This window comes from Vigna unguiculata, chromosome 9, assembly GCF_004118075.2.
Source record: "Vigna unguiculata cultivar IT97K-499-35 chromosome 9, ASM411807v1, whole genome shotgun sequence".
NCBI lineage: Eukaryota > Viridiplantae > Streptophyta > Magnoliopsida > Fabales > Fabaceae > Vigna > Vigna unguiculata.
The window spans coordinates 9,078,425-9,093,512 of NC_040287.1; the positions used below are offsets into that span (position 1 = coordinate 9,078,425).

The 15,088-nt window shown below is 34.9% G+C and overlaps 1 non-coding gene across 1 annotated transcript; it reads left to right on the forward strand.

The window, feature by feature from the left end:
- Positions 1 to 1,597: 1,597 nt before the first annotated feature.
- TRNAA-UGC lies at positions 1,598 to 1,670 on the forward strand. The gene has a single exon. It is a non-coding gene; the product is annotated as a tRNA-Ala (tRNA).
- Positions 1,671 to 15,088: the final 13,418 nt, after the last annotated feature.

A 15,088-nucleotide genomic window follows, 5' to 3' on the forward strand; every position in this document is an offset into this window, starting at 1 on the left:
TTAATACCTTATTATCATTATTCACAACACAATCTCAATTCAATATAAATTCTAAGCACTATCACATTCAACAACGAGATTTCTTTATTAATTTCGGATAACCCATTCAAGATAAACCATCCTTACTATCAAGTTCAACAATGATTATGAAGTAATAAGTTGCTAGTCTCTATCTTTCTCAATGCTCTCAATCCACTAAACATATTAAATTAAAAAAAAAAAAAGACGACATGCAAAAGCATCAATTCTATTTCTAAAAGATTAGCTTCCCCTACCTTAAAACTTTCACCATAATCACCCTCACAACTCAACCAACTGAGAGAAAGAAAGAATCAAGCCTTGCACCCGAAAAACCCCAAATTCCACGTCTACAATGACATGCTCGACTTCTCCATAGTGTCCTACCACAACATCGACGCGCATATCACTAAAAACACCATGTACCACGGGACATCCTTCATCAACCGCTAGCACTCCAAATCCCTTTCCCCAATTTCTTTTTTTGTTCCGTTGTTGTTCATCGGAGACGACGACATGATGCCAAAGAAGCAAAAACAGGAATCATAGATAAGAAAGAGAGATCACGTCGGTCGGTGAGGGAAGATAGATAGTTATCGACTACAACGATTCGCAGTCACGATGACCAATGGTGGATGTGCAATGCCTTTTAAGATATTGAGTTCAGCAACGATTTTAGATACATAGGGAAGGCTCTGATATGCCTTCTCATAAGCGAATTTCACAACAACATATTCTAGGAACGAAACAAAATCCAATATATGTGGCCTTCAGTTGCCGCTCGCAAGCTTCCATTGCATTAGATTGGAGAGTGAGGAAATGGTGAGAAAGGGGTTAAGGTTTCATCGGTGAATGAATAAAAGAAATCAAATTGGATTTTAATGAAAAGTGGGGTTCTCACAAAATATGTGAAAAATTTAAAAAACAATGTGAAAGAAAATAAAAACAAAACTTAATAGATATTTTTATTCTTTATAATATTTAAATCTATATTTTATTATTTATTAACATTAAATATTGTACTTCATAAAAGTAATAAAAAATGCCTAATTTAATTTCCATACATTTTCAATATCTTTGTAAATTTAAATATTTTTTTGTTGAATTCGTATTAATTTTTTTTATTCTATTGAATCCTCCTACGATTTCATGAATCTTTTGTTACTATGCTAATATACAAATTAAACAAAAAAATACAAATTAAAAATATAATTTTTAAGAATTTAATAAAATAAAATAATTTTATAAAAGATTAATTGAAAATACGGATTTAAAATTTCATTAAACTTCATTAAAATATAAACCAACACTTGAATACATACTTAAATCCTTCCAAGTTGATAAACTAATTTTGAAAAAGAGAAATTTTAATGTTATACTTAATTTTAACTAAGTTTTTGATAAACTAAGTTTAATATTAACTTAATTTTAGAAAAATATATTCAACAGAAAAAAGTTTTATAAATTCTATTTTATCAAAAAGGTTTCTATATGTTTCACTCAGCATACCTTTAAGGAAAATATATCTTTCTTTATGTACCTTTAATTAAATAAATGCTTATATATTACATAATCAAACGGGGATGTAGCTCAAATGGTAGAGCGCCCGCTTTGCATGCGGGAGGTACAGGGTTCGATCCCCTGCATCTCCATTATTATGTTTTATTAATGTTTCCAACGTTGATCTTCATGATAACATTATTATGATTAACTTTAATGACTTTTTTATAAGAACATCAGTTTTTATTTTATTTTTTTTTATTTTTTATAAGAGATAAAATGGTATAATTAATTATGTTTTGATCTAACTTCTAAAAATTATTAAGAAAAGTGGCATGGTAGATTGATCAAGACAAGTTGCATAATAACATTACTTAATTAAAATTTAATTTATTAATAATGCACCATGATATTGGAAATTCTTATTTTATTAGAATAACTTAAAAACACGGGTGTTTTATTTGGATTAAAGCTAATTGGTTAGCACTTGATGATGGTTATTGTGTTTCTCATATACATATATTTTGGTTTGTAAAAGATATATAATGCAGGTAAAGTGCGTCCGTTTTTGGTTGGAGAACCCTTGATTATTTTACCATTTTAAATTTAACTACGAATTTTGTAGTATTAAATATGTATTTTATCTCTTAATTTTTGGTTAAAATTATAATTAATTTCTCTTTAAAAATTTAATTTAAATTAGTGTCTAATTTCAGAAATATGTAGATTTAACATTTTTAACTTTTTTATTAAATTTATTCGACATTCAAATATATTTGATAAATATTTAAATTATTTATTTAATTTAACACATTTTTAATTTTCACAAAATTAAAAAATCAAAATCATATTTATTCCTATATTATAATACATTTAAATTAAAAGATTAGTTTATATTGTTAAGAAATTGCGCTGTGATGAATTTTACTTCTATTATAGTATTCACAAATAATAAGCTTTAATATATAATATAGGAAGTTGGCATAAAATTATTATTATTATTATTATATATATATATATATATATATATATATATATATATATATATATATATATATATATATATATATATATATGTGTGTGTGTATGTATGTGTGTGTGTGTTTCGGATGTAGGGACCAAACAAATACTAAGAACCACTTCAATTTTACTCATTTTTCCTCTACGTCTCCTCTCTTCGCAATCTGCTATAACTTCTTTGCCAAGAAATCTTTCTCCTTACTCGATCGGTTGAACAGAAGATCGGGGTACCTGTCTAAAAGGCTCCGATGCTTAAGTCAGTTGATGGACCGATCGGTGTATAAGTATAACTGTTGTAATAAATGCAAATTAAAGATCCTCACCAACCTACCTTTGGGCTCTATTTATAGTTTCCGGTGTGGGCCTATAATTAGGGTTCCTTAATCACGGCCCAATGATCCTTTAATCAAGATTACTGACTTGTTTAATGTTAATTCATCCGGCTGACTGGTTTCGTTTGGCCGATCGACCGATGGTCGCTTGACTAGGTGGGTTATCTTCTATGAGTTTAACAACCTTAGGAGAATATTTAATTTATATGGCCGATCGATTGATGATCATATGTAAGACACTACGCGAATCACCTATGGGGCTGATCGACTGATGGACCTTTATAGGGTAACGCGTGGTCTATCTGGGGACCGATCGACCGGTGGTCCCTTGTGACGTTCATACGTAGTTTATTTAAGTGACCGATCGATCAACGGTCAATGGGTTCGCATGGTTTCTGTGGACCGATCGACCGATGGTTCTGTTTCATATGTAAGCCCTCCCAGCCTTGTTCGATGGATTGAAGGACTGTGCGTTGTCGATGGTCAGATGGGACATACAGTACACATGGCGCCAAAATGTTTCGGGTGTATGGACCAAGCACCTACTGAGAACCACTTCAATTTTACTCATTTTTCCTCTACGTCTCCTTTCTTCGCAATCTGCTATAACTTCTTCGCTAAGAAATCTTCCTCCTTGCTCGATCGGTTGAACAGACGATCGGGGTACCTGTCTAAAAGGCTCTGATGGGAAGATCAGAACAACTAACCATAAACCGCCCTCGGCAAGTCCGGAGAGCGGAGACATTGGATCAGCGGTCTCAATGGGATCTTGTTAGGGAGAGTCTTAAGGACGGCAAGGTCAGCCCGCTCGACGGGGGTCAATCGGTCCTCCACCCAAGGATCGACTGGTGGGGGCAACGCCGTCCAGTAGAGGGGGAATTTCGGCCGATCCTCCTCATCAAAAATGTATTTTCTGCCCCGACCGAGAATTGAGATCTTGAAAAAACCGGTCTTAAAACCCTTGTACGAAGCAAGGTAAAGGCTAAATTTGTTCGCCCCAAAAAAGAGACCCAACCTTTAGATGTGGTGGGTCGGGTCTTGTAGAAGTGCAGGAATAGCGGCATGGTTGCGGTCAAACCAGCCGCTCGGCAGAGGACGTCGAAGGCCTGCATTGACGCCCAGGCGTTCGGGTGTATCTGGGTAGGAGCACACTTGATCTCCCTTAGCACCGCCATTTGCCAGTCGGCGAACGGCACAGTCAGGCCCAAGTCGTGGAAGAAGCAAGCGTAGACATAGAAAAAATCTAGCTTCGCTCCTTCCTTACCATGGCACACCCTTTCGTTGCCCGTGCAGACCTTCACCCGGAGGAACCCGTCCTCCACTTCGTCTCCAAAGACCTATGTCCGCTCCACCAGGTCCCCAAGGTCGTTCCCCCATCGAAACCTTATCTCATACGTACGCGGCTCATATGGTGCCCACTCATATCCCTGCACCACCGGTAGATTGGCCCGTTCCCCCTTGTCGGCGACGTCGATACTAATCACGTCTCCACTCTCCGCTGGAGCGTTGGTCTGTTCTACAGCTGCATCGGCCGGCTCCTCGGTTGGACGACCATCGTTACTTTGGATGGGAGAATTTGCTGAAGACGACACTCCATCGAGTGACGTCCCTACGTCGGACGAACTAAATAGGGCGGAGACCGTCCCGCCGCCCCCAGATACCTCGATCGCCCCACCGGAGGACCCGTCTGAACTCGACGCACTAGAAGCCATTACTACATGTAGAAAGAGAAGGACGATCGGTGACTCGGGTAGAAAGAGAGAAGAAAGCGTGAAAATAACGACAACCACACACACCTATTTATAGAAAGGTCTGGGGACACGTGGCAACACCTAAGCCAAACGATCATGTGACGATCAACGGTCCAAACATCGCAACGCTTCACATCCCAACTGACAGACACGATTTACGAGGCCAAATAACTGTCAGGGAACCACTTCGGCACATCGGCGCAACGGTCTTTGAAAAAACCTTCTCGCTTCACCTTCGTCATCGCTCAAGGCTGGGAGGGCTTGTGTACTGTATGTCCCATCGGACCATTGGCAACGCACAGTCCTCTAGTCCATCGAACAAGACTGGGAGGGCTTACATATGAAACAGAACCATCGATCGATCGGCCCACAGAAACCATGCGAACCTATTGACCGTCGATCGATCAGTCACTTAAATAAACTACGTATGAACGTCACAAGGGACCATCGGTCGATCGGTCCCTCAGATGAATCGCGTCACCTCATAAAGGACCACCGGTCGATCGGTCCCCAGATAGACCACGCGTTACCCTATAAAGGTCCATCAGTCGATCGACCCCATAGGTGATTCGCGTAGTATCTTACATATGATCATCAATCGATCAACCATATAAATTAAATATTTACTTAAGGTTGTTAAACTCAGAGAAGATAACCCACCTAGTCAAGCGGCCATCGGTCGATCGGCCAAACGGAACCAGTCAGTCGGATGAATTAACATTAAACAAGTCAGTAATCTTGATTAAAAGATCATTGGACCGTGATTAAGGAATCCTAATTATAGGCCCACACCGGAAACTATAAATAGGGCTCAAAGGTAGGTTGGTGAGGATCTTTAATTTGCATTTATTACAGCAGTTATACTTCTACACCGATCGGTCCATCAACTGACTTAAGCATCAGAGCCTTTTAGACAAGTACCTCGATCGTCTGTTCAACCGATCGAGCAAGGAGGAAGATTTCTTGGCGAAGAAGTTATAGCAGATTGCGAAGAGAGGAGACGTAGAGAAAAAAGGAGTAAAATTGAAGTGGTTCTCAGTAGGTGCTTGGTCCCTACACCCGAAACAATATATATATATATATATATATATATATATATAAAGTATTTTTTATACGTATTCCCTAGTACGACCGACTTTGGTAATACTGTAATAGTGCATTATAATATTAAATAATATTATTTGATTTGATATTTATTGGTTAAAGGTACTAGTTAAATTTAGATATATATATATATATATATATATATATATATATATATATATATATATATATATTTTTTATATATGGAAGAGTAGCATACGATTTAAGTTTTTATAATAAAAGCAAAAGATATTTTGCTTTGGTGATTACATAGTTGTTTTAATGCGTAAGCTACTTTTCATGGCATTGGTGGCGGAATTTGGACAAAAAGTTTAGGGGTGGCAAATTCAAATTTGTATATATAAATTATTTTTTTTAATTAAAAAAAAAACTCTTTATTCTCTCAATTCAAAACAATTACACATGATAATAGAAGAAAAAAATGAATATCATTCACTATCACAGCATAAAATAACCATAAAGTAAACACAAAAATTTCTAAATTTCTACATTTATGATTATATTTCTTTGGAGAAAAATATAATTATGATTTATATCAATTTCATAAAAGAATTTCTAAAATCGTAATCGAGATTCATACTAATTTGGGAAAAAACTTAATTTGGGAGAGATCATGTGAGAATGTGTTATTCAATCTCTCTCTAAGAGATAATGTGAGAATGCGTTTTTTAATATCTCTGTTCTTTAATATCCCTTTCTCAATTTATCTATTTATCTTTTTTTCTTCCTCTTACACTTTCTTGATGGTTTACCGTATAACTAAAAATAGAACATTAATTTCTTACATTAACAAAGTCTTTATCAAGTTAATTTTTATTTTATCTTTATTTTATTTTTTATAATATAAACTTAATTTAAATAAAATAATAATGTATAAATATAATTTTAAAAATATATAAATATATATAATAATTAAAATAAAAAACTTTGGGAGTGGCTCCCCTAAGTCATTACCAAGGTCTGCCCTTGATTGGAAGGTCAGGATTGATGGTTTTCAAACGCAAAAGATTAAAATAAAATTAGGGATATAATTTTTAAATATAAATAGTATAAATGTTATTTCAAATGTAAGATAATTTGGGGCTATTGAAATAATTGTTACAGTTTGGGTTAATTACGTAGTTGCTTTATTTAAATAAGGCGGAGGTGAATTGGGCATTGAGGAGATTTGTGTTTTTTTTTTACGTATTGGCAAGTGTAGTGGAATATATATATATATATATATATATATATATATATATATATATATATATATATATATATATATTATAATATATAATTTTTAAGTTTATTTAGCAAACAATTTTGTTTTGTTATTATATTTTATTGCTTGGGAAATTTTATTTAAAGTTAATTATATGATGGTTTATAGAGTTGTAGTGATATGGTATATGCAAGATTAAATTGAATTACATTTGTTATGATTGAAATGAGTAAATTATATGTATTGGTTGTTTGGAATTGTGAAAGTATGTGCGGTGACTCATTAAAAGGTGGTGCACTCTATCAATCTATATTGGTGAGCTTGAGTGTTGACTTCCCTCATAAGACTCTTGGAGAGTAGTGGGGAGTGATCTTCACAATAACTTTATGAGTGATCTTCCCTCGTAAGGCTCTTGGAGAGTAGCAGCAGGCCTTTAAAGCCGTCAAGCAACGCATGCAACCCATAAATCATTTGGCGGGCCTCCCTTACCGCCAGGCACTGCCAGGCGACGCGAGCCTCGTGGTTCAGCTTTATGAGTTTTATGCAGTTTGGGAGAATTAGTGATATCTTGAAATTATTATGCGCGATGCTATTATATGATTTTTATGATCAATTAATGATAAATTGCTAAAGTTGATGCTATTGTGGTGATTGAACAATGTACGTTCATAAGGGTTCTAGGAAGGCTTTTGAGAAATGAATTTGGATATGAGTATGATGTTTGGTGTCAATGTTGGAATTAAAATTGTATGAATGTACTCTAATAGATTGTGTATGAATGTTGGATGCATGATTGATTGAATTTTTGAGCAATTGCATTAGTGGATCACGAATTTGGATGCTTGTGATGTGTGAAATAGGCATATTTTCATAAAAAAATGTTGTTTTTCGTATTTCGCGCAGAAGAGACCGTCAGGTGCCAAGTTCCTGGCTTCTAGGCGTTGGGCGCCACCAATTTTTCTTGTATGCACAGTTTTTGTAAAACTACGTTTACCATTGTTAATCGTCCGATTTAGCTAAAATTTTGACGGCAGATTCATAACATGTTGCTCTTTAGTTTGTACAGTGTGATCTTAATTTGGATGTCTGTAGTTGGAGATATATGATATGCATGATTGCTGGTTTGGAAGTCTTTAAAATGCATGAATAATCTTGTGATAATTTCAAGTAACTACTAATGTGAATATATGTGTGGATACATTATCATGTAGAGTGCTAAATATTGGTTTTAGTGTGATGCATTGGGATAAATGAAGTGTGTAGATACTATTTTGGAGGTAAGTTCAATGTCGCATGAGTTGGAAGCATGATTAGGTTATGTTGTGAGGCATTGTGAATTTCAATGTTCATTTGGATTAGTCACATGTTGAGAATGAGTTTATTGTTGAATGCATGTGTATCAATATAAAGGAAATTTTTGCATAAAAGGTGTGAAGTGCTATATTAATTTGCATTGATGCATAAAATCATGTGCTTAAGTTGTGAGAGTGCTACTACCTTATATTTGATATGAGCATGTATTATTCATAGCTTGAAATTGAATGCTAGCATGGATTTAAATGGTGGAGTATATATATAAATATATAGGGATTGATGCATGTGATATGTGGTGAATTCTATTAATAATTGAGTAATGGTATGATCTCAATTGTGAACGCATTGGGTATATGAATGCATTGAATTGTGATTTAGTCATGCTAATATAATTGGATAAGTGTGTGGTTGATGTTTTGGATTGCCTGTGGATTGTTTGGGTTCACTAAGAACCAATTCCAAAATGCCAAAAACTAGTAGCATTGATGCTACTAGTGTGGTGCCTGGTGGCACGGGATGAGTCACTAAGCGATAGGGGAAAAATAGGGAAGCACTGGGCGTGTGGCGCTTGGCGGCAGGGGTGGTTGTGTTAGGCAGAAATGGTTTGGTAGAGGTACTGGAAGGCGTGTGGCGTCTGGCAGCGTGAGGTGACCGTTAGCCAATCTGGAACCAGTTTTCGCCAAGCGATGTGAATGAGGCATCAAGCGGTTCTAGGTGTTGAATTGGACTGCGGGGAGGATTCTACACAGCTTTGGATGGAAGTCTTGATGCGATACTTTGTTAGTGGCCCAGTTACGAGTGTAACTTGTATTGGGGTAACACATGGGCACTCGAGGTTGTAGCCTAGTGATTTTGGAAGTCTAATGGAGTGTGCGAGATCGTGGCTCGTACGAATGGGTTCCAGAAGATTGCCCTCCTTGGTGATATCCGACGAATTTGGTAGTCTTGGGACAAATACGGACTACGATTCGTATTGAGGAACTTCACTTGGTATTGCGGATTGTGGTCGTGACAAGATTATTCCCACGTGTGGAATATAGGTGGTAGCCTGTAGTCAGAGGGGCGAGTAGACACTTGTGGTAGCAAAAATCGATCAATGTAATAATCAAAGGGTGTAGAATCAAGAGTTGTCTAGGGGAGGATGTGAATATTGGGTTTGAGGGTGGGGTGTCATTGGAGTTATGGGTTTTAAATTATTCAATTATCGTTTATGGTATTTCTTTTTATTTAAGCTCACCCTATCTGTGTGTGTTTGACAATGATCATGTAACTCGTTACATGAGAGCAAATGTTGATACAAGTGAGCATGTGGATACTTAGAGCCGAAGTGGGGCTGACATGGGAGTTTTTACTTGGAAATATTTTTATGGATTATTTTTGTAATCAGTACTATGAATTGTTTTATATTTGTCAGAGTTGAACGTATTTATGAATTTTATCTTTTGGAGCTTATATACTAAAGTTTTAATTTTTCCTGTATTTTTGGGAAAGTACTTCATTAATAAATGAAGTTTATTAATATTTCTATTATTTTAATCTTAAATAAGTAATATACGGCTATGATGTTATACAAGCCCTTGGTGCCTGCTTTAGATTGTATATGACTTTGGACAATTTGCATATGTGATTCAGTTTGGTTGAGTCTATGTAACCTTCAGGTTGATGCATAAAAATAGTTTCCTTCAATTTGCCATTTAAGAAAGCATTACTTATGTCAAGTTGCTTAACCTCCCAATTAAAATGTACCGCAATGGCTAAAATGGTTATGATTGAGCCAAACTTAACCACGAGATTGAAAGTTTCATCAAAGTTTAAGCATGTTGTTTGCTTAAAACCTCTTGCAATAAGTCTTGCTTTTCTTCTTTCAATTGAACCATCTGCCTTGTACTTAGTTTTGAATATCCACTTTGAATCAATGATGATTTCCATCCCCTTGTATGGCACTAATGTCCAGGTTTGGTTAGACATTAGAGCCTTAAACTCTATATCGATGGCTTCTTTCCATTATGGTCTAATATGAGTTTCCTTGACACTCCTTGGTTCTTTGTCATCTTCATTAGCTTTTGATAACCCTGTATATGGTTACTTAGGCTCGTGAATTCCATCTTTGCTTCTAGTAACCGTCTAATGAGTGTTGGTGTTAGTTGGATTGTTTGCAGCTTCAATTTGCCTTCTGTTTTCTATTGATTATGCATATGAGGAACTATCTTCGTCTTTTGTTCTTGCTGTATTGTTATCAACTATTGGTTCATCATGATCTCCTTCATTGGGGTCATCAAGATCTTCTTCATTGGCATCATTGTTGGTGGAACTAGCACTTGAATTCTCTTTTTGAGGCCTTATGGTATTGTTGTCTGGTTCAAGATAATTTTTTGTAATGGTACTTGCAGAATAATTAGGAAGTAAGAAAGATGTAGTGTCATTCAATTCTTTTAAAAAATTTCTTGTGTCAATGATGCCTTCATGGGAAGGGAAGTGATTCTCATAAAAAAATCACATGTCTTGAGATGAAAATTCTCCCATGAGAATTAATGCATTTGTATCCTTTATGCGAATTACTATAACCAAGGAACACACACCTAGTTGTATGAAACTGAAGTTTATTTTGATTGTATGGTTTGAGGTAAGAGTAACAAGTACAACCAAATGGTTTTAGGTTTTCATAGTTAGGTTCTTTCTTGTAGATTAGTGATTATGGGCTTTTATTTGGGTTTATTGATGATGGTAGTCTATTAATAAGATAAACCGCGGTTGAGAAGGCTTCCCACTAGTATTTTCGAGGAATTTTGGCTTATGTTGACAAGGTTAGTCCAAGTTTAGTAATGTGCTTGTGTTTTCTTTTAACTCTGTCATTTTGTTGAGAGGTGTAAGGACAATACATTCTAAATATCATTCCTAATTTTGAGGCAACCTTTTGGACATGTTCTCCACCTCCATCACATTGAATAACTTTGAGTTTCGTGTTAAAATGATTTTCAACCATAGCTTTGAACTGAGTGAAGGCATGTATAGTTTAAGATTTTTGTTTTAAAGGAAAAATCCATGTGAATCTACTAAAATCATCAATAAAATGAACATAATATTTGAAAACAGAAGGAGACATAATAGGGGCAGGACCTTAAACATCAGTATGAATCAAATATAAAATTTCCTTAGCATGTGAGGAAGAGTTTTTGAATGGTAACATATGTGATTTTCCAACACTTTATTGTTAGGATGTCCAAGTTTCCTATGCCAGTTTTCTTTGATAGACATATAGACATAGGAGTCTTTATTGCCACACAGTTGGTATAAACCATTTTTAAGTTCCCATTTTAGAAAAAGTCTTCCTTGTTAACTTGTCCTTCACAAAGCAACAATTTTCACCAAATTCAACTAGTATATTGTTGTCAACAGTCAACTTTAAGATACTCAGTAACTTTTTGGAACATAAAGTACATAATGCAATTTAGATTATTCAATTTGGTGGATCATGAAGCCATTACTTTCAATCTTGCACCATTACCAATTAGTAAAGAATCTGTACCATTATTTTCACCAAGTTTTTGAATTTTGTCACTTTGATGAGTTATGTGATTGCTGGTTCCACTATCAAAGTACCATTTAAAGTCTTGACCTTGATATGGTGAAGCTATGAATGCACTGTGTGTTCCTTGTTTTTCACTTTCAGCAGAGTGAGTCTTTACCGTATATGATTTATCAAATCGATAATAACATTGTAATGCAGTGTTACCAATCCTTCTGCATACCTGACATATTGGTTTTTACATTTTGCCTCTTTCTCTGCCACCTCTCATGCCTCTGAATTTACAACCTCTCCAATCACCTTGAGATCCAAATTTGGTTCCTATAGACTCATTGCCTCTAGACTCATTTTTGGTAGCAAGGTTTGCAGAAGCATTCAGATTGAGGCTGCTGAAATTATTTAGTTGTTCCAATCCGCTTTCAAAAGTTAACAATCGGGTTTGCAACTCAACCCAACTAATGTCAATTTAATCAAACAACTCAACCACCATTGGATTGTAATCAGAGTCCAGACCATTTAGAATCTGAATTGTTAATTCGGAGTTAGAGATATGTGAACCTACCAACTTTAATTTGTCAACAAGATTTTTCATTTTGCCAAGATATTGTTCCATCTTCATGTCTCCTTTTGGTGTGTTGTGAAATTCTGATTTGAGATAAATGATTCTGGATTTGGTGTGTGCACCAGTAAGGCTCTGAGCTTCATCCCAAAGTTGTTTGGAAGGTTCACAATGCAATAATTGAGTTACAATGTCAACTGACAAAGAATTCATTAGCCATCTGAGAATGGCTTAATGTCAATCCTCATACTTAGGATTAATGGTCTTTGTTGTGTTGTTTATAACAAGAAATTATTCTGGACATACAATTGTCCCTAGCATATAACCATCAAGTTTGTAGCCTCGTAGAACAAGGGATTTCCACAGTGGGTAATTGTCTTTGTCCAACTTGACAGAGAGTCAGAAGGAAGGTCAATTTTCTGGTTGGGACCAAAAGACATGGTTGTTTTGACTATGGATCAATAGCTGAAAGCTCTGATACCAAGAAATAGAATGATATTGAACCTGTTTGATTTGCATGATAATGTACTAATTAACTACAACTGTTACAACAAAATCACAATCCTACAATTATGATAATTATGCTAATTGATGCAAATACTTTCCTAAACTAAAGCTAATGGATGATATACAAGAATTGTTGATATTACACAAATAAGGAAAATTAATGTGTGTAATCAACAAATGGAATCACAATCCTACATTTATGATAATTATGCTAATTGATACAAATACTTTCCTAAACTAAAACTAATGGATGATAAACAAAAATTGTTGTGATATTACACAAATAAGGAAAATTAATGTGTGTAATCAACAACTGGAATCAAGGATCATAATTAGTGAATATTTGAATTTTGTCTAACTAGTGAAACCCTGTTTGTAAGGCTTGTGAGAAGCAAGAAGGGTGATTGCTCTATTGATGAGTAATTGTTGGGACGCTACGTGCGAGAGTTACAGTGAAAATATTGTTCCTTATGCTGAGTTCACTAATGGATTGTATTATTTGCATTGATGATGATGCTATGAATTGTTTGTGTGATATATTAATTTCGGTGAGTGGTTGGATGACAAACCGGTAGGTTGCATGATGATTTAAGATCATGTGATCATGCATGGTTGGGTGAGCGGTTATATTTTATTACTAATGGGTGTTGGTCATTATGATGTTTGTTTTTCTTCTGTAACTTACCCTATGTTGTTTGTATTTGTTTGTATTTGACTGCGATGATTGTATCTTTATACAGAAACAAATGTTAATGTAGATGCGGGTGAAGATGCACAATTGTGAGGAGAAGTGTTAAGGTTTAGCAGAGAGGGTCTTTTTGAGAAATACTATAAAATAATATAATAATATTTTTAGTGATATTATAAGGCTCTTAATGGATTTAAGTCTATTGAAGAACTTTTATCAAAAGGGTTCATAAAAATGATTGAAGGAAAAGGGATTGCATGAGAAAATTAGGCACATTGTTAAATAAAAATGCATCTACAATGTTTTAAAAAAATAAATAAAGTTCAAAAAATTTCAATCAACTAAAACGAGAATACTTTCTTAATTTATAATTTTTGTATATATAATTAATATTTTTCAATAAAATATTTACAAATACGAATTTATTAAATATATAACGACTTATCAATTTCTATGATATATATTTTCTAAATATAACATCTTTTCTTATCCTTGTTTCCATGGATAACGACGGAAAAGAACCAAACTTCAATAGTTCTTATTCTCTGCATCATTCTGACCATCCCAGAATGGTCCTTGTTTCAAAATCTTTTGATGAAGACAACTTTTCAACTTGGCGTAGAGAAATGATCATCTCTTTAAATGCAAAAATCCAAATTGGGTTTTGTTGATGAAACTCTCAAGGAACCTTTTGCAGAAGACAAACTAGAAGAATATGCAGCATGGAAAAAATGCAACGACATGGTATTATCTTGAATATTTAATTCTTTGACACCTGATATTGTAGATATTGTTATTTTCTATCACATTGCTTATGATGTTTGGGAAGATATTTAAAATCACTTCTCTCAAAGTCATGCACCACATATTTTTCAGATTGAGAGACACATTGCTTGCTTGGATCAAGATTAATGACAGTCATAGCCCATTACACGAAGTTAAAGAAATTATAGGATGAGTTAGGCTCCTATATTAATGCAACATGCACTTGTGGAGTAGACAATAAAAGGCACAAATTGATGCAATTTCTTATGGGGTTGAATCACTCTTATAGTGCCATTCGTGGCCAACTTCTCTTAATGAATCCATTGCCTGATGTTACACAGGCTTATTCTTCCATCATTCAAGACGAAAAACAACGCCATTTGGGCACCACACGTGACACAATAAAAGCTTCAACCATAGTTGTTCAAAAGAATGAACCAACAACCCTCGTTGTTCGATGCAAACAAGTTCCTCCTTCTCGTTTTAATTTATCTAATCGAAAGTCGTTGCATTGTTCTCATTGTGATAGGATCATCATACAAATGAAACATGTTGGAAGCTACACGATTATCCTCTTGAACACCTAGGCATGGTGTCACCCATAATGTTTATTCTAAGCCCAATGAAAATAGTTAATTTTCAGCAAATAATGTCACCACAACTCTAGTGATGCAATAGTTGCAGTCCACAATGAATGGATTAATTGAACTACAACTCCAACAAATGTTGTCTATTATGCAGGGTATTGCATCATCTCCATCAGTTAATCCTAAGGTCAATAACGTCAATGTTCCTTCAGG